This window comes from Podarcis tiliguerta (genome assembly GCF_965153285.1).
Source record: "Podarcis tiliguerta genome assembly, chromosome: 11".
Lineage (NCBI taxonomy): Eukaryota > Metazoa > Chordata > Lepidosauria > Squamata > Lacertidae > Podarcis > Podarcis tiliguerta.
Genome location: NC_139544.1, coordinates 21139896 through 21165508, shown reverse-complemented (window position 1 = coordinate 21165508; position 25613 = coordinate 21139896). Strand labels below are relative to the sequence as shown.

At 45.9% G+C, this 25613-nt stretch overlaps 1 long non-coding RNA gene across 1 annotated transcript in view; it reads right to left on the bottom strand.

Moving 5' to 3' along the window:
• Positions 1 to 9806: 9806 nt before the first annotated feature.
• The window catches only part of LOC310660159, an 82585-nt gene continuing 66778 nt past the window's right edge, over positions 9807 to 25613 (bottom strand). Inside the window, exons 2-3 of the long non-coding RNA XR_014503255.1 lie at positions 16880 to 17060; positions 9807 to 13840 (exon numbers count right to left, since the gene is read on the bottom strand). This is a non-coding gene — a long non-coding RNA (uncharacterized lncRNA). The remainder of the gene's footprint in view (positions 13841 to 16879; positions 17061 to 25613) is intronic.

The following is a 25613-nucleotide window of genomic DNA, read 5'->3' as shown; positions in this document are numbered from 1 at the left end:
TATTTGATCGATACGTATGCACCTTTTGGACTTAAATGTGACCGTAGGAATCACAGAACCCAGGACTTCCAGTGAAGGACTGAGTTCAGTCCTGAGAAGCCCCTTTCTCAGCCATTGTGCCTTTCATGAGTTAACCAGCCCATCTATAATTGCACCAGGCATTTACTTATCTGTAGTGGTCACAGCCCTGTAATGTACCCTCCAAGTGTCCTAACTTTCCAGGGGCAGCCCTGGAATTACAAAAGCCATCTTGGCTTCTGATTTGATCCTGGACTGTCCCTATTTCTCCCCCTGATGCCGCTGAGCTCGGGGAGGAAGATGAGCTGCCACATATCCCAAGTGGAAGTGGTGGAAGCTGCAAGGGAGCATCTCCATGGTCGCTGCTGCCAATCTCCTTCTTTGGGCAGCTGGTAGTGGCTGCTGGAGAGTGAACGGCAAGGAGAAGCTGCTGCCTCACAGGCCCAGCCCCAGGTGATGCTCTGGCTCTGAGGGGCAGGCAGAGGGCAAGAAGAAGAAGAAGAAGAGTTTGGATTTGATATCCCGCCTTTCACTCCCTTTAAGGAGTCTCAAAGCGGCTAACATTCTCCTTTCCCTTCCTCCCCCACAACAAACACTCTGTGAGGTGAGTGGGGCTGAGAGACTTCAGAGAAGTGTGACTGGCCCAAGGTCACCCAGCAGCTGTACATGGAGGAGCGGGGAATCGAACCCGGTTCACCAGATTACGAGTCCACCGCTCTTAACCACTACACCACACTGGCTCTCCCAGTGTGCCCTTTGCCAGGGGGAAAGTTGAGCGGAGTACAAGGAATCTTGATTTTTCTTTTTTAAAAAAATGCTTTGTGCATCCATGTCTAATCTTGGCCCCTTTCTATAATTTATTTGTTGGTGTGCGGTTTTCTTTTTGTAAATCTACCAAAGAATAACATAAAATCTGGATTGAGGGGTTTCCTCAGGACAGTGGAGGGCATGTGGGCTGTGTCTCATGTTGGTGGCACTCGCCCTGTTATGTACTGAAGTTCTCACCCTGGGCCAGCAGGGGGATACTGTAGATAGTTTTCACTCAGGTCCACATATGCAAATAAGGAATTAAAAGTGACGTTCAGTGATTGGATAGTACAGAAAGTTGTTACTGCTGCTTTGTGGTTGAGCTCTATATAAGCAGGTTGGCTGAACCCTTCAGTTCAGTTCAGTTCTGTTCTGGCCTGTGAATAAATAAGAGCTGTCTGAAGAATCGCTGTGTTGTCTGATATGTTCATCCACAACTTAACACGCCCTTCTTCTGATGGGGGGGGGGGGCAAAAATAGGGGGTCAAGGAGGGTCCGTTGAGGGGGAGTGAGAAATGTCCCTCTTTTCAGCTGAAGAATGATGGTGGGTGTGCTGTAAAAGGGTCAGTATAGCAGCTCTGAACATCTGAGGTCTGTCAGTTCTCCTAAGTACCTTTTGAAACTGCATGTGCGATTTCTTCTTTGCATGATAAGCCTTGAGCCTCAGATATATGAAAGCTGACATCCCGCTTTAAAAAGATGCTGCGATGGCAAAATTGCTAGTTTTGACAATCTGCCCGTGGAGGCCTATCGGAGTTGTGATTAACCACAAAAGCATTCTGCAGGCTCATTCATAACTGTCATTCATCTTAGGAGCCTGTGGAGCAAGTCTTAGGCACATCGGGCCAATATTGCACCATGCACATAACTGAAGCATTTGCAACTGGGAAACTAGAAATATCAGCATAGCTTCACCATTTCCAAAGCTTCTATGCTGTCTTGACTAAAACTTACTTATTTTTCATAAACACAGTACACAGGGCAGCTGTCCAAGGAAACTAGCACAGGACGTATGTTAGTGGAATCTCATTACAGACTTGGGGGACCTTTGAAGCCCTAAAATGAAGCCCTATGGAAGTGGAAAACAAGTTAAGGTGCTTTATTAGGGATATTAAACAGTTACCACGGATGAGTTACATTTGCTGGATCTGTTTCCTCCTAATTGACCCACACTTTATTATTGGTTCCTTTGAGCTTATATTCCTGTGGCGGTTTGTATAGTTGGAGAGAGATTAATTGAAGCTATATAGGATGATTAATAATATGGGGAGGCATGTTCTGCTGAATAAAATGTGCATCTGGCACAAGTTGCCTTGCCAGAGGAACTGCTGGGTTCTGGAGCCTGCCTCATGGAATCAGGGCGGTTTGCCTTAGGTGCTCCGATTGCCCTTGTGGTCTGAAATGAAAAGGACCCAATATGCATCGCTGGATATGCACAGAGTAATGAAATTTCACCTGAGTCAAGTGGAGGGCATTGGGTGCAACACCTCTCCTCACATCTTGTGAGCACGCGGAGAGAACGAATCGAAAGGGCTACCGAGGTGAGGATGTGCTTAAAGTGCTTTTCTGCAGTTAAACGGCACTCCTGAGGCAATGAAAATACAAAAGTAATTCTGGTTGTGAACTGCATGGTGACTTATAACATTTTGGTTTGTTTACATATGCACAACTTAGCAGGGTTGTTGTTGTTTTTCACAGGGGAGCTGAAGCAAGCCAGAACAGAGTTCTGAGCAACCTGCCAGCACCCCAAAACCTCCCCAGCTGCTTTTGCTAGAAACTTGTTGGCAAGCCCTGATTGGCTGCAGCTCTTAGCTGAGTGGACATTCAGTGGTAAACCTATGAGGTAAAATGCATCAGAGCCAAGAATGACATGACCTGCAGCTTTCAGAACTGGATTCTGGGTTTTCTCACCTGATAGCATCTACCACTTGAGCTCAGGTCCTCATCTGTACAAATATATTCTGTACAAATTTGTTTGTACAAATATGTTCACTTCATTTCAACACCTTTGTTTCACTTTTGATGTATCAATCCCCATTTCTGCATAATAATAATACCCCACTCATGTGACTGGATTGCCCCAGCAACTCTGGGCAGCTTTTATTGGGCATGCTGGAGATCCGACAGCAGAAGGACACAGAGGACATCTTACTTGAGAATAGGAATGAGATAAAATGACATGCTTTCATCCAGAAAGCTGTAGTTGACCTGCTTGTTTCATTCTTGCCTGCCTGTTATTTCGTGCGCGGGGGGCGGGGGGGGGGGGAAGCAGTATGCAAAGAAAGTGTTGACACAGTGGAGATTTAGATGCTTGTTTTTTTAAAAACAAAACAAAACAAAGACGCAGTGTCCCTGTAACATGCAGGGGTGTGCCTCTGTCTGTGGAAGTGCACCATTTACAACCCTGATGAGCTGTCCACCTTATTTCCATTTGCAAATCCTCAGAGGTTGAGTGAGCAGTGACCTGCAAAATGTGCAACGGCGTTTTAAATGAAAAGAGTGGAAAGAAAATTCACAGTAGAGAGGCTGCACTCTTCAATGTCTGCTGACCAAGGGAAAATTATAAACACATATACAAAGCTAGTCAGGAATGTAATTATTTGTGCCTTCCAGCTGCATCTTGATTTTCAGTCAATGGTTGTTTGCATCTCTCTTGCTTTCAGAACCTAATGATACAGTGGAGGAGCTTCTGAAGCCTATTCCGAAATGACTCTGAGGGACCGACACAATTAAGTGAATCCGAAATCTAGAGGTACTAGTAGCTAGCTGTCCATGTCAGATCTATAAATCTTTTGCAGTCTTTTGCACCTATATTATGCAGGAAGATTGCACTCAGCTCTGAATGGGTCCAAGGGGCAAAATAAGCAACGGCTTCTATGACTGCCACATTTATTGTGCCACAAGCTTGTGCAGGCAAGAGTATTTCATAACTGGCATGAAGGGCACTGTGAAGGTAAACACATTTTGAAGGCAGAGGTATTGTACATGAATCAGTTGATTAAACTGAAATATAATTCAATCACTAGGAGAGAGCATACTCATAGATTAAGTCTAAACACACCAAATGGTTGCAGTCTGGTATCTAATAATAATAATAATAATAATAATAATAATAATAATATATTTATACCCCGCCCATCTGGCTGGGTTCCCCCAGCCACTCTGGGCGTCTTCCAACAAAATATTAAAATACAGTAGTCCGTCAAACATTAAAAGCTTCCTTAAACAGGGATGCCTTCAGATGTCTTCTAAAAGTCTGGTAGTTGTTGTTCTCTTTGACATCTGGTGGGAGGACGTTCCACAGGGCGGGTGCCACTACCAAGAAGGCCCACATGCGAGACTTGCCCAACCAAATGAAAATCAGTCAGATTTATCAGTGAACACTAGTTCCATAGTGTTCCATAGCCTCATAACCTTTGCGCTTCCAAACATCTTTTGATTAAGTGGAGTGGCCGTGAGATCAGAAATTGGCCACTTTGGGATTTGTAAATTATCAGAATTTCCATTTCTAATGTCAAATATGACCCCTTCAGATTTGCAGAGACTGAACAGACAACAGTACAGTGGGCCAAATTTGGAAGGACATCAAAATCTTAAACTTCTGTGGATATTTCTCTGTGAAATATGCACGTGAAATATGCATTTTGACTGTGCCTTGATTTTTGATGATTTCCTACAAGTGTCTTCACAGATATGAAACAAAGCTCAGCATACCCTCCAACATTTCCTCGATGAAAATAGGGACATCCTAAGGAAAAGTGGGACATTCTGGGATCAAATCAGAAACCGGGACAGCTTCTGCAAATCCGGGACTGTCACTGGGAAATAGGGACACTTGGATGGTCTGCGTTCAGGCAGAATTCCCATGTATTTGAAACTTGTATTCTTGGTTTGCCGTATTTGAACATGCTTACATTAGCTTTTATTCTCCATCGTCCCCTACACCGTTTGACCACTGAGTGGCAGCACAAACATAGCTCTGTAGTTAAATATTTCCTGACAAATCTGCAACCATGAAGATGTACAGGGAGTTTACTGAGTTGCCACTTCAGTTTTTCTACCGGTACCTGGGAAGAAATAGGAGCCATTAGACTAAAAATAGAAGGATGCTTAGAAAAGGCAGGGCCCTGGTATCTTCATGGGGGTTAAGCTATTTCTGTCTGGATTGATATTCTTTGTTGTTACAGAAATTATATTTGGGGAAATGTAAAAACAGGGATATACATAAGCAGCTTTCCAAAGCAATGCTTTAAAACATCCTTCTTTAAAAACCTTTAATATTATGAGACCTGCTATATGCAGCAATACAGAATGTTTATTGAAAACGAGGATTATATCTTGAAATGTACCATTTGTGCCAAACAAACCTAAGCCTACTTTGTAGTCTTCATCCAATGGATGGAGGTGAGGGTGCTTGTTGCCAGGAGATATGGCAATGTGAGGGAGAGCGTTGCAATTCTGTACATGACATCCTTCTGGACTGTCTAGAGGGGCTGGGAGCTGGGGGCACTGTTATACGATGTAAGTAAATGGCTTTAGATACCTGTTAGGTCCATAAATGACCATATAGCATATATTCAACACAAAAAAACAGTGACAAATTGTTGTTGACAAAGGACAGCTGGACATACAAAGGGCCCCATTACCTTCAGTAGCTTAGGGCCTCATCAAACCTAAATCTGACTCTGTTTGTACACATTGCTTGGCTAGAGAACTGCATTGAAAAATTCAAAGAAGTGCAGATGCTAAAGGATGATTGTTTTGGAAAGCACGAGTTTGTTAGGTTCATCTTTGAATTCAAACTGAATTGAATTTCTCCCCCATCCTTACTCTGGAGGCAAAGTCTTGAGGGGGGGGAGGTAACCTGGGGCCTTCCGGGCATTGCAGGATTACAGCTCCCTGACCATAGACCAAGCTGATATCCCCCCCCCCCATTTTATCTGGCTGGGGGCGGGAGCATCCAGCTCAAAGGTCTCATTCAGGTGACTTCAGTCCTGCCACAGCAAACCTTCTTTTCGGAGGCTGTATGTGTGAATTCAGGCCTGTTTGGGGGGGAGGGGCAGTGGGAAATGGCGGGTCTTCTTTATAAAACTTTGGAAATCACTCATAGGACGTGACCGTCATTTCTTCATCAGGCAACACACATCACACGTTATGTTCTAATTAATATTATTGCAAACGTGTTAAGTTAGGTGCTCTTGTGACAGCAAGGATCTAAAGAAAATCAATACTGGTTGCTTTCTAAAAAGCAGACACTTCATAATGAAGAAGAATGCATAGCATGGCAAAGATCTGTGAATACTAAGCACCTGCAGGATGTTTTGGGCCAGGGACCAGGGGTATTTTTTCAGCTGGCCAAATTTGTTTTTTTCCTCTCTCTTTTTACAAAGAGATTTTCTTCCTTTTCTGGTCAACACTGTTGAGAGACTACAATACAGTGCTACCTCAGGTTAAGAACTTAATTCGTTCTGGAGGTCCGTTCTTAACCTGAAACTGTTCTTAACCTGAAGTACCACTTTAGCTAATGGGGCCTCCTGCTGCCGTTGCACCGCCGCCGTGTGATTTCTGTTCTCATCCTGAAGCAAAGTTCTTAACCCGAGATACTATTTCTGGGTTAGCGGAGTCTGTAACCTGAAGCATCTGTAACCTGAAGCGTCTGTAGCCCAAGGTACCATTGTAATTATAAATTAGCAAGCTACATGGGCATTCATTTAACAAGGCCCTTTTGATTTTAATAAAGCACCCCAGCTCTGGTGGCAACAGTCCTCTTGTGTGTATTATACATTCAAAAGTGGAGCCTAGCATAATTTTGCAGGAAAGAAATGAGAAACCCAAGAAACTGGTTGTATCCAGTGTTCTGCGTGCTTTGTCCCACCAGCAGAGCAAAGAAATCATTGAGTGACTTTAACTTTCTGCTACATTGCACACAGCACTTTGTCTGAATCTAACCCATTGTGTGTGTACAGGAGAGAAAATTCTTTCTGAAAAGATATCAGTCTTCTTGAGGATCTCAGAAATGGGTTGGTAACTTTCATGCAACTGTGGATGCGTCAGACTTCCCCACAGCACCCTTCTGCATGTGTGACAAGAGTGATCCAGGTGTGGAGACATTGGAGAGTCATGGAAATTGGCCTGGCTCAGGAAAACATTGCTCTGTTACTTCTCTTAATAGCCTTTGATTCATTCCAAGCCAACCAAAGGAGTATAGGTGGAATGGCTTCTGTGTAATGTGCTTGTGCCTAGGATAGAAAATAATTTGGTTTCGTTCTTACATCTGAATACTAAAAAGCTATTTTCCCCAAGCCTGTCATGTTGCACTAAGTAGTAGTCAGGTTTAATACATAGCTTTTAAGTTTTCCAAATGATTTGAAGATAAAAGCTCTGGAAGCATAACCGCAGGAAAGAAATTGCATTCAATAAAGCTGAAGCAAGCTACTAGGTATTATTTCATACCTTATCATATTAGAAGCAGGGGTGATGTTGTAGCGAACACAGCCTGTTTTGTTTCCTATACTTGGATTCCTTGAAAACTGGTTGGGAATTTTGTACCATAATCCATAATTCAGCTATGTACCCAGGGCTGCCTCGGATTTCTGCATGCCAAATTCTCCAATGTTATGGATACTGCTAATACCCAACATGACTGCTTCAAAATGTATCCTTGGGGAGGACATCCTGCAATTGGGATGCTACTGCAAACTAGTCCAGGTCTTGCCTTACAATACAAGGGCATGCAGAGTGGAGCCTCACTCATAGGATGGGGGAAAGTACTATATACAACACATAAGGGATGTTCAGATGATATTGCGTTGGGTGTGTTTGTGTGTGCTGTAGTGTTATGTCTAGCTAACATGCTAACCACATGTGTGAAAACAGGGGTCCTTTGCATGCCCATGTATCAAATCTCCTCATGTGGGGACAGGGTGGGGTCCAAGACCAATCAGGATCTCCCCTTATCTGGAGCACCACTATTCGCTTTAAATTTATGGGTGGTCCCTTCTTATGCATGCTCCATTGTGTGGGAGGATGGCTGTTGCATCCATCCAATATGAATAACACCACTATCTTTATGCTTATGTCCTGGTCTTTCAGCTAGCAGACTTGGTGGTTTGAATGCCTTGTTTAAATACACCTCTTTCCCTTGCATTATATCTCACCACAGTTCTGAGTCAGCGAACGGCAGGCTTCCTTTCAGGCGAAGGCAGTCTAAATGACAGATTGGCAAAAAACAGAAACCTGTTTTGTTAGGTTTACTTCCATAAGATGATAAATTCCTTCCACTACACCAGGCAGCTTTGTACAATATAGGCTAAAATGAGTTTTGGATCCGCTACTTTTTATCCAGGGATGAATATTATGTCCACCTCTATAATATCAGAATGTTAACTATATTTCAGTAGCACAAAGGCAGTTGAAAATATGTTCTCCTCATTCTAATGCTTTTTTGAAATGCCTCCTGGAATATTTTCTTCCTATCGCTCCCCCTTTTTTCTTTATTTTCTCTCTTTTATATTTTTCTATGCATAAAATGGACATTTGAATTATTACCGAAAGGTTGCCTCAAATCCATGGCCTAAATTAGGTGAGGCCTCAACATCTGCCAGTTGACCCTAGCAACACATACTTACGTTCTGTTTTTGGAACAAGTCTTTAAATGGATCAATATCAATTATTAGAAAGACAAAACAATCTTGTTGCTGTCATGTCTGCCACATTTTCCTGAGCTGTGTGAAGTTTCAGGGGTGCAGCTCTTGTTTCCTTTAGGAGGCGGTCACTGGAGCGTTATGGTGTTTGGTAATATTTGGATTCATGTATACAGGCTGAGCATAGGTAAGTGTGCACAGGCTAAACATTCTAATAGAAAACCCCACTGTCTTCTATCAGACAACCAGTCTCCCAAAAGGCACTTTTTGGAACCTAAAAACTAGACCTCTGCTTCTTTACCTGCGTTTCTCAAAAAATGCAGTCTGTATCCTTTGTACTCTTTCATAGACAGATAGACACACACCTACATTACGATATCCTTGGGTCGGGGAAGAGGGATGCATTTGCTCCATTCAGGAAGATCCAGCTATTGAGAGTCATAACCCAGCAATTTCTCTTTAAAAAAGGAAAATACTAACAGGCAGCTAGCAGGTTTGGCCAACCTAAGCAAACAATAGGTGGGAGCCACAGCCAATGCAAACAGAGCCAAGTAACTCTGGTTTGTCTCCGTCGTCTTCTCTGCTGAGTTCTACAAAGGCAACACTGAGGCTAAGGAAGAGGAAGCTGTCAGCCAGTGCCACTCCTTAGGCTGGTTTTAAGTAATGAGTGGTGAAGGCAGGCTGAGGCTGGTGAGCAGCGCCCCGTTTGCTCTGTGGACCGTCCTCCACTGACACAGACATGTTGTTCACATTGATCTGCTAGCCTGCACAGTAGATATGGTGAATTGGAAAAGTACAGATGGTAAAAGGACATGCAACATACCTGTAAGGAAGGCATTACTGCTTCCTGTAGGTTCAGTTTAGTAGTCAAGCGCTGCCAGAGAACAGGGATACCCATGGCCCTCCAGATGTGGTTGGACTACACCTCCCATCACCCCTGACCATTGGCTATGCTGCCTGGGGTTGATGGGAATTGGAGTGCAACAAATTTTGTATGGCCAAAGGTCCCCCATTCCTGCCACAGGAGGTAGAAGGTACATTATGCACCACCTGAGCCCAGCAAGCTTTTTCATGTTTCTCGCTGATTCTCAGCCACATCCTTTGTCTTCCACACAGGGGCTTAATATTGCAAATAGGACATTTAGACATGACATTTAGACAGGTCACTGATTCCCAGGTTTATATATTTTTTTTAAAAAAACAGCACACAACTCATTTGATTTTTTTTATTATTATTCATTTATTTCATGAAATTTATATACTGCTTGATTGTAAAACAACAACAGTAAAATCCAGAAAAAATAACTAGCCTACTCTTAAGCATGCAAAAGTTAAATTATTAAAGCAAATTAAGATTACCTCAACTTTCTAAGCATCTGGGTAGGCTAAACAGGAATGCTTTTCCATGGTAAGGGTTAATCTGGATTAAATGGGGAAAGTTACTGGCTGGCATTTTGATGCCAATGTTGTGTGGCTGCTACAAACAACAACAACAACAACCCTGCATGCAGGAGGAGCACCGATCCCATGTGGAAGCAAGGTTTCTGTTGTCTACATGGGCAGAATGCTATTCATTCTATAACAAAGTTTATTCTTCACACTTTTAGAAAATCCATCCTGTTGAGATTCACTATATGTTTTCCATATACTATAGTGATAGTACCGTCTCACACAAATAGGATTCCTATTTATCTAGAATTTGTATGCATTCTATGTGTCTACCACACTCTTTAGAGTGAGATTTTAAATGAGACTTTAGCCAGCATCTCTTCTTTTTTATAGGACTGGGTAGGAGGTACCCATCTTGCTTTGATTCTTGCCCACTGTTATTTTTCACCACTGTCAGCTCTTTGTAGTATAGTGTTTTCTCTCCAGGCAGATGAGCAACTGTGATTCTGCCATATGACAGCCACCCTATGTTCTTTCCAATCTGCCACCTCCCTGTTCTGACTGGCACATTAGGGAACCGGATAACCCTTCATCTTCACAGGTGGTGCTAAATTCCCCTCTTTCCCCTGATATGAGCAATTTGATAAATAGGAGCCAAAAGAGGCGCAACACAGCATTGTTTTTTCATCTCCTTGGAAGACGTTTGAAGAAAGCATCAAGTTACGCACTTGCAGCTTCCAAATGAAATAACACTAGGCTTCAAGTGAGTGTTGTGCCAGAGGCCCTGTATGTAGTACAAAAGTTCACACTGGGTCTGAAATTAATCCTTTGGTCTTCAGTTTTTGCACCCCACTCTGCAAGCAGATGTAGTGGCAAAATTCCCACGAAACACATAGTTTATGTGCTTTGCACAATTTGTACAATATTCAAGTTTTGGCTTTGGTTGTTGCATGTGTGAAATTTTGAATGTGTATGTTGATGGCATGCCGAATATGTATTTATTTAGGGTTGTTTTTTAATGTAGTGGGCCGTGCTCCTAATAACAGTAGTGCTAATAAGGTTGCTAACCTAGCAGCATTGAAACTGGATGAAATGCTTCTGTATGTAAGAGGCAGTTGGCAATTTTAAGTCCTTGCTACCCTCCCATTTGCTCTCCCTGAATTTTGCTTTGAAACACACAAACATATCCTATTATAGAATGGGAGAAATTGATTTCATTTGCAGTTTTAGCTCCACAGTGCCAAATCTGTCTGGAGAAAGCTAAATGACTAATGGTGAGAATTAAATGTCAAATGTAAATTGCTTCTGAAACGAGCAGCCGACTTTTTTCTCTTTTCCAGCTTTAAGGGAAGTGGGGTTTTACTGAGAAATCACCTGGAAAATGGATTTTCCCAAAACTTACTTTATTCTGCAACATTGGTTTCTAGATCTAAACTTTTCACTTTAGTATTTGGATTCTAGCTGGCTCTGGGTGTGTGAATCCCTACACTGGCTCCTAGTTCTGTCCATAGAAAGTATCAACCAACATTAATAGTATCCAAAATTTTCAGCCAAGGCAGCTGGCTCACTATTTTGTGATGGGTTTGTATGCTCAGTACATTCAACTGGTCCTAGTGTATACATTATTCCAACTCTTTTCCCCCACCTCTCGGCCAATCAGAAGGAGAGTAGAGCTCTGGGTAACTTTTCATTTTCTCGAAATTATTAAGTTTCTTTTTCATTCCAGAAGTCATTAGGTTTCTTTCCTCCTCTTAAGTTTCTTTTTCTTGGGCCGAATGTTTGGCCCTTCTGTAGGCTTCTGATTCTTTTGGACAGAACACCCTTTAAAACTAAAAGCAGCCATTTTATAACTAGAAACAGAACTCAAAATGATTGAAATAATATCAGTCCTTCACAGTGTGAACTGTGGACCTTATCTTAGATAACAAACCACATCATTTTCCAACATGGCCACCCCACTCACAATTTCAGAGTGGACAGATTAGTCATTGGGGTGAAATTCAAGTTTTACTCAGAAAACATCTGCTGAAATTAATGGATCTAACAGTCATGTTCATTCATTTAAGTGGGTTTCCTGTGAGTAAAACTTAGCTGACTGCCACCCTGTGTGTCCAGGCTGCTTTCCTGTCCTGTCTGAGGGCTTATCCTCAGGAGAGTTTAACGTGGATTTGAAGCTGCTTGTCTCTCAGTTTTTCTGGTGTTATCTACATTATATCCTCCTCATCCAACTTGTACCTCTCACTTTCTCGACATTGCTTCAGTCATACAGGAGAGAGAACACATGGAGACAGGGAAATTTGTTTTGCTTCTTCTATACTAATGAGGGTATCCCTTGCAATGAAAATTTGTTGAATGGCTATATAATTTTGTTTACTCTGAAATTTATTTTTGATGGCGTCAGTCCACAACAGTAGGGAAAACCGTGAGGTAAAATAAATTCAGAGGCCTTTCAGTATTACAATATGAAGATGCATTTGGTATCTTTCTTGTGGTAAACAGTTCTCTCTTTCTGCATGAGGCGCTGGGGAAAAAAATGTCATTTTTATTCAGAGTTCATGCTGGCCTCTTTGGTGTCATAATGTGTCCTAAGGAAATAATAAACAATTCTTTGCTAAATGCAGCTTGCTGACTGTAAAATGTGACAATGACTGGCCTTCAAGGACATTTGCTGCATTCTGCTCAGGTACCTGCACAGGAAATTTGGCATGCAGAGCCTGAAAGACTCACACATTTTCCCTTCACTTTTAAAGGCAACGAATCTTTTCCTGTATAGACGGGGGGGGGGGGGGACTGATTACTTTATTAAGATCTATAAATACTAAGAAGTACTTGTTATAATAGCTAAAAAGGCCTTTGTTGAGTAGACAGCATGAATAATGAATTATATTAGTTTGGCTAGGATTTGGCTAGAACCTTGTGAGAAGGTTCAGAAGTTACAAAATCTCCCTCACAAGGCATTGCGTTGCCTGAGCTCAGAATGTAACAGCTGGGTTAAGGCAGCTTCGATTGTACGAAACACCAATATGTCCAGTTTCAATTGTTGGAAGGACAAGATCTTGCATGATGCCAAAGGTGCATGCAGATGTTTTATATCCCGCCCCCCACCTTACAAGACTTCCATTATGTAACCACAGAAAACAAAAAAATGTTTTACTTACAGAGTTGCGCAGCATATGTTTATTGATTAGCTCTCTTACTATTGTTTTCAAGGGAGAAATGCTTTCATATGTTATGAAGTTCAGACTACTGCTACCAATGAGATGGGGAAACTGGACTCATTCAATATGTCTAAACCATAATTAAATGTTTACACCTGCGTTGATAAGGCTGGGCACCATTCAGCACTCATCCAGCCTTGCAGTATGCTGCGCAGATGCTAACTGCCCTTCCCAATAGCTTCCAGTCTCAAGAAACATCACCCTTCTTCCCTGGCATTCACCTCTGGGAATATGTTACCGTGATCCTTCCAGGGATGCTCCTAAGTTTCAAAACAGCACCTGCCAGGAACTGTTGGACTTAGCTGCCTTATTTGCTTGGAAGGAATTTTATCCAACCAGCAATAACACTCTCTTTAGAAACTACTGTCCTCCACAAGCATTTACACAGCATAAGAAAGCTGCATTGAAATGATGGCAAGTGTATGTGTGCATACTCCAGTCGTTTTCCACCACCCACACTCTTCTATTGCCATGGTGAGCTTTTCGTTGTCTTTATTTCTCGTGGCTCTCGGAGCCTTTCGTTTCCTCCACACTTTCCAGTCTCTTAAGTATGGTTTTGGCCTGGTTTTCTGGGCCAGATGGTTTGATCGAGAATGTAGGAAGGAATGACATATGCAAGATGGCTCATTCGGTGAATCAAAAAGATGTCTGACTTCAGTCAATAGCAGCTGGCAATGAATCCTATAAACAGCCTGGGCTTTTTCTTTTCAGCCGGAACTCACTGGAACTCAGTTCCGGCATATCTCACATGGACACCATTCCATTCTAAGAGAACAAGGATTCACGATGAGTTCCAGCACCTCATTTTCTAGAAAAATAGCACTGTAAACAGCTATGTGTTGGTGTTACATTATGGTGAATGGGGATTCTTACTCTTCTAAGAAACCTCTCTCAGATGCTAAAGGTAGGAATAGGAGAAGAAGTCTGGTTCATTCTACCCCTCTCTCTCTCTCTCTCTCTCTCTCTCTCTCTCTCTCTGCTAGCATCCAACAAAATCCATAATTCCATATTATAAACATTCATGGTTCTGTTGGACATTTGTTGATTACCGTATTTTTCGCCCTATAAGACGCACTTTTTCCCCTCCAAAAATGAAGGGGAAATGTGTGTGCGTCTTATGGGGCGAATGCAGGCTTTCGCTGAAGCCTGGAGAGCAAGAGGGGTCGGTGCGCACCAACCCCTCTCGCTCTCCAGGCTTCAGGAGAGCCGCAGCGCCAGCCCCACAAGGTCGGGGGACAGCAGGGAGGCGGAACGCCGCCATCCCGCTGTCTCCCTATGTGGTTTAGAGGCTGACGGCGGGGAGATGCGTGCTTCTCCCCGCCGCCAGCCCCGCAAGCTCCGGGGACAGCGAGGAGGCGCGGCGCGTCTTCCCCCTGTCCCCGGACCTGACGTGAAGGCTGGCGGCGGGGAGAAGAGCGCTTCTCCCCGCTGCCTGCCCCGCAAGCTCCGGGGACAGGGGGGAGGCGCGGCGCGTCTTCCCCCTGTCCCCGGACCTGACGTGAAGGCTGGCGGCGGGGAGAAGAGCGCTTCTCCCCGCTGCCTGCCCCACAAGCTCCGGGGACAGGGGGGAGGCGCGGCGCGTCTTCCCCCTGTCCCCGGACCTGACGTGAAGGCTGGCGGCGGGGAGAAGAGCGCTTCTCCCCGCTGCCTGCCCCGCAAGCTCCGGGGACAGGGGGGAGGCGCTGCGCGTCTTCCCCCTGTCCCCGGACCTGACGTGAAGGCTGGCGGCGGGGAGAAGAGCGCTTCTCCCCGCTGCCTGCCCGCAAGCTCCGGGGACAGCTGGGAGGCGCGGCGCGTCTTCCCGCTGTCCCCGGACCTGTTCTGCATGCAGGCGGTGGGGAGAAGAGCGCTTCTCCCCGCTGCCTGCCCGCAAGCTCCGGGGACAGCTGGGAGGCGCGGCGCGTCTTCCCGCTGTCCCCGGACCTGTTCTGCATGCAGGCGGTGGGGAGAAGAGCGCTTCTCCCCGCTGCCTGCCCGCAAGCTCCGGGGACAGCTGGGAGGCGCGGCGCGTCTTCCCGCTGTCCCCGGACCTGTTCTGCATGCAGGCGGTGGGGAGAAGAGCGCTTCTCCCCGCTGCCTGCCCGCAAGCTCCGGGGACAGCTGGGAGGCGCGGCGCGTCTTCCCGCTGTCCCCGGACCTGTTCTGCATGCAGGCGGTGGGGAGAAGAGCGCTTCTCCCCGCTGCCTGCCCGCAAGCTCTGGGGACAGCTGGGAGGCGCGGCGCGTCTTCCCGCTGTCCCCGGACCTGTTCTGCATGCAGGCGGTGGGGAGAAGAGCGCTTCTCCCCGCTGCCTGCCCGCAAGCTCCGGGGACAGCGGGGAGGCGCGGCGCGTCTTCCCCCTGTCCCCGGACCTGACGTGAAGGCTGGCGGCGGGGAGAAGAGCGCTTCTCCCCGCTGCCTGCCCCGCAAGCTCCGGGGACAGGGGGGAGGCGCGGCGCGTCTTCCCCCTGTCCCCGGACCTGACGTGAAGGCTGGCGGCGGGGAGAAGAGCGCTTCTCCCCGCTGCCTGCCCCACAAGCTCCGGGGACAGGGGGGAGGCGCGGCGCGTCTTCCCCCTGTCCCCGGACCTGACGTGAAGGCTGGCGGCGGGGAGAAGAGCGCTTCTCCCCGCTGCCTGCCCCGCAAGCTCCGGGGACAGGGGGGAGGCGCTGCGCGTCTTCCCCCTGTCCCCGGACCTGACGTGAAGGCTGGCGGCGGGGAGAAGAGCGCTTCTCCCCGCTGCCTGCCCGCAAGCTCCGGGGACAGCTGGGAGGCGCGGCGCGTCTTCCCGCTGTCCCCGGACCTGTTCTGCATGCAGGCGGTGGGGAGAAGAGCGCTTCTCCCCGCTGCCTGCCCGCAAGCTCCGGGGACAGCTGGGAGGCGCGGCGCGTCTTCCCGCTGTCCCCGGACCTGTTCTGCATGCAGGCGGTGGGGAGAAGAGCGCTTCTCCCCGCTGCCTGCCCGCAAGCTCCGGGGACAGCTGGGAGGCGCGGCGCGTCTTCCCGCTGTCCCCGGACCTGTTCTGCATGCAGGCGGTGGGGAGAAGAGCGCTTCTCCCCGCTGCCTGCCCGCAAGCTCCGGGGACAGCTGGGAGGCGCGGCGCGTCTTCCCGCTGTCCCCGGACCTGTTCTGCATGCAGGCGGTGGGGAGAAGAGCGCTTCTCCCCGCTGCCTGCCCGCAAGCTCTGGGGACAGCTGGGAGGCGCGGCGCGTCTTCCCGCTGTCCCCGGACCTGTTCTGCATGCAGGCGGTGGGGAGAAGAGCGCTTCTCCCCGCTGCCTGCCCGCAAGCTCCGGGGACAGCGGGGAGGCGCGGCGCGTCTTCCCCCTGTCCCCGGACCTGACGTGAAGGCTGGCGGCGGGGAGAAGAGCGCTTCTCCCCGCTGCCTGCCCCACAAGCTCCGGGGACAGCTGGGAGGCGCGGCGCGTCTCCCCCCTGTCCCCGGACCTGACGTGAAGGCTGGCGGCGGGGAGAAAAGCGCTTCTCCCCGCTGCCTGCCCCACAAGCTCCCGGGACAGTGGGGAGGCGCAGCGAGTCTTCCCCCTGTCCCCGGACCTGATGTGAAGGCTGGCGGTGGGGAGAAAAGCGCTTCTCCCCGCTCCTGGCCCCACAAGCGCCTGAGGGGGAAATAAAAATTTTTTTCTTTATTTCCCCCCCAAAAAACATGGTGCGTCCTATGGGCCGGTGCGTCCTATGGGGCGAAAAATACGGTACTTCCCCCCAGGACAAAGGAAGACGCATTTGCTTAAAATGTGTGCATTCTGTTTTATAAGTATTGACGCAAGTTCAGAAACAATTACCATAATATAAATAGAAAGCATCTCACCACCATGGGGAAGACTCTAACTCGGTGACCTGCATGATTCTTACTGTGTGATTGCTCAGTCTGCCGTTACTTCAAGGTCTCTGCTCTCCCTTCTTTGTATACTTGATCTTTAAACTGGATTTTGACCAGAAAACCTTTCAGGTAGAACAGGTGTTAGAAACCTTTCACCCTTCAGCTGTTGCTGAAAGTACAACAACAAAAACAACAATTTATTTGTATGCCGCCCGTCTGACTAGGTTGCCCCAGCCACTCTGGGTGGCTCCCAACAGAATATTAAAAACACAATAAAACTACAACGTTCATCATCCCTGGCCATTGGTTATGCTGGCTGGGGCTCCAATTGGCCCCAGCCAGCATGAGCAATGGCTAGAAGTGCTGGGAGTTATAGTTCAATAACAAACATGGAGGGCCAAAGCTTCTTCACACCCAAGAAAGAGGATGACTTTGAACAGAAGAACGTAAGAGCATCTGCAAGTAAAGTCCAAGTACAGAATCAATTCCCAAGCACTGGGATGGGAACAGTCAACCAAAGGTAGCCTAGTTTTCAAAGTTGATAGTCATTTAATTCTCATTTCTCTATAACTTTGCCCATTGTGGTTGTTTGAGCCCTGGAAGACCTGCTCCCTGCCTCGCTGGCCTTTTTTCACCTCATCTGGGAGGGTGGGGACCTGACTGATTCCAGCTATAAGAAGCTGAGGTTGCCAAACATACTCTTGAGCTGTGGTATTGTTTTGGGGGTTTTGCTGGACCAAGGTTGTTGCTGTAGGTTTTTTGGATCTTTATTTAAGGTCTTGTTGTGATTTATGTGGAAATTGTTCGGTTTGGTTGTGTATTCTTTAAAGTTTTATTTGTTTGTTTATGATTGCTTTTGTTAAGCTGTAGTTTTTCCGTGTTGTAAGCTGCTTTAAGCATGGTTGGAACTGTGGAAAGGTGGCATACAAATACAATTAAGTATGTATCTGACCCCACCCCAGTGAGATTTCGGTCATTGTTATTTTTATTTTACAGTTATTTCTCAGGCTCTTCTCAGCTGGGATTTGCTAATGCCTCCTTGTGGATTCTTCAACCCCCACCCCACAATGAGGGCACACCTGAAAACAGCAAGTGAACCGTGATGAGGAGGGGCACTTAAAGCATCACTCCATCAAGCCATTCAAATGCATTCATTTCTTGTCATTTATCCTAACCCTCCCAGCCAATTTACTGCCATGTTCCTGTTAAGCATGCCTAGCATTGCTGAGGTCAGCATCGCTGAGGGCAAACTCTTCAGTATTCCTGGCATTTATAAGAGTCCTAATCTCCAGAAAGGGGGACATATTGACATTAATTTCCTTGTCACATTCTCCAGTGCCTAATTATAGTACTAATCAAGTATCTGGGGAAAGAGCAACCAAGGTAACATTTAGAACAGTCTACATGTCAACAAGCAACTCTTTTATACACCTGATAAGGATACAGGTTTGGCTGGTTGCTATATTTAGGGCCTCTTCTCTTTGAGTTCGCTACAGAAAAGAATTTGAACTCACACCTATGTGCGTATGTACAATCCCAGCTGAAGGTTTCAGTGGGTTTTTTTTGGGGTGGGGTCCGTTGTCTTGCACAAGGTACTTTGAGTGGAAAACCACCCCACCTGATCCTCATCTCCTTCTAGGTGTCAGTGTTTGTAAAAAAATGAAAGGGCTCTGAGCTCCCTTTGTCTCCTCAGCCTGGTCCTCAGACCCTTGTCGGCATAAAAGAGTCCACAAGAATATCCTTGCAGAGTGCTTTCTGCTCTTATTCTTAAAAGTCTTTGTGCAAAAGCGACTGACCAACTGTACACACCAACACTACCAGCTTTCACTAACCAACCAACCAACTAACATTTCTCACTCTATATATATGGTGCAGGCCGCTGACTCATGCTGACCCAGCTTTTTTAAGCATTAAAGAAACAGCGGCCATTTTAGCCATGACACTAGGCCCTGCGAGCACAACAGCCCAGATTGAGGGGGGATGGTTAATGGATGGAATTGGTGCATTGACTCACTCTTGCCATTGTACACATTCTGAGAGAAGGCAGGTGGGCAGAGAGCAAGGAGCAGGAGTAGCAAAGCCAAGAGGCTCCAGTCCAGAGAGTGACAGTGGTTCCGCTGCAGCAGTGTGGGAAGGGAGGTCCATTTCAAGGTTGCTGCCACTGCCGAAAAACCAGCTCTCTTGGGCTCCTCTTTCCCTTGTCACCTGGCAGAAGCCATTCCACTAAGCTGCAACAAAAGGACAAATTGCTCCAGGGCATGGCTGCATGGGGTATGGGAGAAAGGGCTGCTGAAAGACCAGCTCTATCAGCCTTCTCCTTCCATCATCTGTCACCGTCTCCTTTTAGGGTGGGTGAGAAGCAAATTTAATAATCTATTAAAGATAATTCAGAACTCTTAACACTACTGCCCTGGGTTCTGCAGTTTCCCAGACCTCATTTTAATTTATTTTAAGGGGGCAGGAGCATAATGCTATCAATCTTCAAAAGCAAAACTTAAAGCATAGAAGGTTAAGGCTCCAATCCAATGCACCATAACATGGGAATAAGTCCCATTTAACTCATTGAGGCTTCTGAGTAGACCAAGCACAGGGTCTGTTGAAGCAATGATTCTTCAACATCAACTTCGTTGGACTGGTCATGTTGTGGGGATGCCTGATGATCGTCTTCCAAAGCAACTACTCTATTCTGAACTTAAAAATGGAAAGCATAATGCTGGTAGTCAACAAAAGAGGTTTAAAGACTGTCTCAAGGCAAATCTTAAAAAATGTAGTATAAACACTGACAACTGGGAAACACTGGCCTGCGAGTGCTCCAATTGGAGAACAGCCTTTACCAAAGGTGTCAACCAAAGCATTGAAGACGCTTGAACTCAGGACACAAGGGAGAAACGTGCTAGGAGGAAGGAACACTTGGCAAATCCACACTGTGATCAACTCCTGCCCGGAAACCAATGTCCCCACTGTGGAAGGATGTGTGGATCCAGAATTGGCCTCCACAGTCACTTACAGACTCATTGTTAAAACTGTGTTTATGGAAGACAGTCTTACTCAGCTACGAATGATCACCAGATAAATCATATACACATCTGTCTATGAGCAAGTACCATTTAACTCATTGGGACTTACTTCTGAGTAAATCTGCAGAGGTTTGTACTGCAAGGCTGACGGATTACATGGAATTTATAGTTACCATTTGACATTACCAGTTTATATTTTATAAGAGACCTTTGTTACAATTGTTTACTGCTGCAGAAAGTTCTCTCATATACTTGCATAGGCATATATATATATATATATATATATATATATATATATGGTAAACAGGCTATATTAACCTTTGGGTATTGCATTTCGCCCCTTGAGTTGTTTTATGAATTAACTGATGTTATGTAAGGTAATAAATTTTAGCATGTACTTAAAACTCCTTTTGGCAAACATTCAAGCTCAATCTTCAGCTATCGCAAGGCATTTTTGAAGCTGAATCTCTTTTGTTTGTGCTGGAAGGCAACATCAAAGGGTTATCAGGAAGGTTGGGCTTAAATTTGATTTTGAATTAGAAGTAATATTAACAAAAGTGTGTTCCAATATTCGCTTAGCTCTAGCTGCAGGGTAACAATTGAAGGAACAAACATACCGGAGGGGGGGGGACACTGCTTCAGCTATTGTGTTTTGTAAGTATTAATAACATACATTTTTTTTGCTTTTAATATGGATGTTCAGTTTCTATTTATCAAGGTAAAAGGCGACATTATTGTTTATTTTAAATATATTTCTATAAAAAAGTCAAATCTTCAGCTTGCTCATTTATCTATGGACTATTAAACAGCATTTTCAATGCAATATTCATTAAATAGTAAAGGAGTTACATTTCAAGGATAGTTAATAGTAATCAAGGGACTGTTCTCTCCTTTTATTGATCTTCAAAGAGGAGCCAATTAGCAAACAAAACAAAAAAAAACTGATGATGGACTTAATTTAGTTTTCCTTGTTTATTCAAAGAATCAATCTCTGGAGTCATTTGAATATCACCCTCTAAAAGCACCATCTTAATCATGTTTACTCTGAAGTAAAGGGCACTCTGCTCAACAAGAAGGAGGGCAAATTATCCCTTCTCCAGTGGTCTTCTGTGCCCCATTCCACATTGTTCAGGAGGGGCCCCTCACCCTTGGGGGAGGCTTTCCAGGGTTGCAAGTGGCTCCACAAATTATGGGAGTTGCAGCCCAGGAAGATCTGGAGGGTCACAGTTTCACCATCCTTCCTCTATGAAGTGAACAGAAGCACAAAAGAAGAGCCCTTCTGAAGCATCAGTCTGAAGGGATCTTTACATTTAGTGCAGGTATTCCTGTCCCTGGGATGGAATTGAAGCTGATTGTGCATTGCTTGGGAGGCATGCCTATGCAATCTATGACAGTGGTTTTCTCAACCTTTTTGAAGCCATGGCTACCTTGACCAAACACATGGTTTCTGCAGCTCCCCTGTGGGAGCCACTTACACTGGAGTTCCACTACAGGACATGCGTGAGTGGGGATTCCCCTGTTTCTTCCTGTCCCCACTCTGTTCTGCTGCCATCCCATTCCAACCTGCTTGGCCAGGGGGGCGGGAGGAGAGAGAGAAAGGTATACAGGGAGGTAATGGGCTGTAAGTTAAAGCCACCAGCTCCTCTGAATGTTCCTTGGAAAGAGAGAGACAGTGTGTGATGGCCTGGGACTCGGGCTCAGACTCGGAACCAGAGGAGTCTCATTCCGCCCCAGATCCTTTGCCTCAGGCTGCATATGAACCAAGTCTGGGGCCCCAGTCTGCACAGGTTCCCCTGCAACAAGCACCAGCTGGGCCGAGTCAGGGGCCTGAGCCTGCTCTGGCTCCAGATGTGGGGATTACCTCGTTGCCTTCAGCTGGGCCATCACTTACAGCTGCTCCACTGCCAGTTGGGTCAGGAGAGGCTGAGGCGGCCTCTGGGTCTAGTAACCCACCGACATCTCCTGCGCTTCAGAGACTCAGGTCTGAGAGAAGGAGAAACCTGAGTACTCGCAGGAGGAGTGCTCGCCTTCGGGCGAGACAGGGAGGTGAGTCACTGGGGGATCAGGACCGGTCATTACCCCGACAAAGATAAAAGGCTGTCAGACCCAGCCCCAGGTTGTGGGAGCAACATTGCTATTTGCTAGAACCTGCCTGGGACCCTGTGCCTGACCTAGCCTGGCTTCTTCATGTCCTGCCTTAGCCCTGTTGGACTGACTCCTTGGATTCGGGACTGGACCTGGACCACGTTGCTCGGGTTAACCCCAGGGCCCAGCACACACACACACAGAGAATGTGGGAAATATATGGACTGCAAGTTAATGAAAGGACGGCCCCTAGGGCTCTCCTGGACATTCCTCAAGTCTCCCCAATGATCTATGCAATGGGACAAGGCAGGATATTAATGAGAACCTCATGCTTTGCACACATGGGTACCAAACACCATGGCTAATGCTCTAAGGACGCCAGTAGTTAAAATATTTACAAATACATTGTATGTCAGTTTTCAGAGGTTTTATTTCTCATTTCTCATTCTGGTGAATGTCCTTCAGTCATACTATGTCCATCAGCATGTCATTTACTGCTGTCTAGAGATATCTGGGTGCCAACAGAAAGATTGATATAATTTCGAAAGTTGTGCTGGTTTTCTTTCTTTTTTACTGAAACTGTCCCAAGTGATGCACATGAGCAGACTTAATGTGCCTTGAAAGTCATATTGAGAGACTTTAATACTTTTCCCTTTCCATTTTCCCAAGGACAAATAGAGTCTCTTGAGTGCAACCCAAGAAGTAACATATTTTGCAAAAACAATAAAATGCATGCATAGGGTTTAGATGCTATTAAAGTTCTATTGCAGTGGCTTAGAACACAACTCATCCCCTCCCTTGTCTGCAGCTGAAGTCACTGCAAAAAGTGAGGTTACAGGGAACCGCCAGAAGGCCCTCGGCGCTGGACCTCAGTGTCTGGGCTGTATGATGGGGGTAGAGATGCTCCTTCAGGTATACTGGGCCGAGGCCCTTTAGGGCTTTAAAGGTCAGCACCAACACTTTGAATTGTGCTCAGAAATGTACTGGGAGCCAATGTAGGTCTTTCAGGACCAGTGGTGTAGCGTGGGGGGTGCAGGGGGGGGCGGCTGCACCGGGCGCAACATCTGGGGGGGGGGGGCGCTCGCACTTGCAGCTCTCTGCCCCTACCTGGCTCACTCACTCTCTCTCACTGCAGTGCTGGCTGTGCGAATCCGATCCGAGCCGCCGGGTCGCCGCCCACTGTGGAGGGGAGGGTGCCAGGCGTGCAGTGTGGTGCGGAGAGAGAGAGAGGGACTATCTGGGGGAGGGACAGTGCAGTGGGGGGGGCACAAATTACTTGCCTTGCCCTGGGTTAGGGGGCGCAAATTACTTGCCTTGCCCCGGGTGCTGACAACCCACGCTACGCCACTGTTCAGGACCAATGTTATATGGTCTCGGCGGTATATGTGGTATAGTGCTTAGGCTGTTGGCCTATAATGCTCACTGTGTGACCTCAAGTCAGCCAGTACCTCTCAGCCTAACCTACTTCACAGGCTTGTTGTGAGGATAACATGGGACATCATGCCTTTTTCCATGCCTTATTCCCATTCATGGTTCACATCTATTTCCACTTCAGGTCTTCTCTTCTAGGCTGGCCAACTTTAGACTCATTTGCTAAGAGTAAGTGCAAGTCACAGTTGGTTAATAAAACTATATCAAGGTGCAAGCAAGCCAATAACTTTACACCTCTATAGAAATGAGTTGATTTATGGAATATTATGGAAATAACCATAGTGACCATAGCTGGACTAAAATAAAAATAGATTATTCTGAAAGGGAAACGGGCAAGCATGAAGAAGCTTGAGTGGCAAAATTAATTTTGGGGGTGTGTGATTAGGATAAATGATAGCCTGCCTGGGTGGCTACTTTTTGTCACAGCTTTTGCATCATATGCTATGTTCATACTGGGAAATGAGATTTGTGTGGTGAGGCCCCATGACCACCCTGTACCCCAAGGAGCAAATAACTAGACAATACACAGAATATTGGTTTGGGATCAAATAACCCCACAGCTTTATTGATTACAGATGTGAAGGTTTGGCCACAGGCATTGAAGTAAGCAACTACATATGTCACTCTCACTTGTCCGCTGGAAGTGTTTATAAGAGTAAAACCAGCAATGGAGGCAGGGGATGCCCTATGAGCTACGTCAAATCAGTGCAGTATGTAAGAGGCCAAAAGGTTTATAAATTTATATTTGAAAAAAATATTGTATGTAAAGAGAATTCTTCAGAGAATCTTTCAGAGAATCTAAAACACCCTTCAGTGAATGGTTTTGAACATAAATATGGGAAATTGATAAAGTGGCCTTGGCTAGGAAAAACTGGTGCATGATTATTTTTTTAGAATGTAACTCCAGCAATCTGGCTGGAGTTGTGGGTTTTGCTTGGCACTAAGTGGGAACACTGCTGGAAACGTAACTGTTATTGTTGTAAAAATCCTGCTAGTTCAGATTGTTATAGAGATCAGTGAAGGAGCAATAAGTTAAAGAAAATAGTGCCACATTTGACTCTCTAGCTGACAGTCAAGAGAAGAGAGAACAATTTCACCAAGGCATGTCAGCACCTTGGTAGCTGCCTTATCAGTTTCAAGAGTTTAATGTTGGTAACGTGAAATTGCTGACATAAAAACGCAACTGCAATATGGGACACATTCTAATAATTAGCTGCCTGGAGCACTACTTTTGCCACATCACAGTGTCAAAGCGAGAAAGGAAAAACGTTCAAATGGCATGAGTCCAATTCAGATAAGTGCCAGGCCTTTGAGATCTTCCTTCCATATAGATGTTTTTATTTGTTCCTCTGAGAATGCTGCAAAATTCACTTGACAGACTCCATAAATACAAAAAAAGGTTGGGACAATTATGGGGCTTCTCCTTTTAATGATTTCCTATACAGATGGAGGTTAGAGGCCAGGGAAATTCCCAACAGAATCTTTCATTGGAGAATACCAGCAAGAGAGCAATTTGTTCAGCTGTTTTCCTCCCCTCTTTTTTTAAACTACAAATGCTTCCCTCCGGGGTCTTCTCTTATGATGCCCAAGCAACTTCTTTGTTAAAAGTCTAAACATTCTGTATGAATAACAGCCGCTAGATATAATTTATCTATGCTATAAAAATTCTTGTTCACAGGAAATCAGTCTCTCCAACCGCAGGACTTTCTTTAGGTAATAAGCTTTCATAGAGCTTTTGGTAGAACTGAAACTCCAGTTCAGATCCTAGTAACAAAAATAAGTGATGTCTTTTATAGTTTCACAGGGAGAGCATCCATTACTTTTTCTAGTTCCATTTCAAGGCAACACAAATGCTTTCACTGGACCATCACTGCAGAGCAGTGGCATACGGTAAGTGGACTAGGCAACGAGGCTAGTCCCCTAAATGTTCCCTTGGCTCCTCCTTCCCAAAGCCCAGGAAACTTCTGCCCAGCTTAGGGAGCGAAACGTGATGCCCACTTGCGTGACATCGTGACATCATATACTTGAGGCCACCCTTCCCAATCACTCTCGTGTCTCTGGCCCTAACTGTTCCCCTACAAAAGTTTCACCGCACGCCACTGCCACAGAATTACCATATACCGTATTTTTCGCTCTATAAGACGCACCAGACCATAAGACACAAATAGTTTTTGGAGGAGGAAAACAAG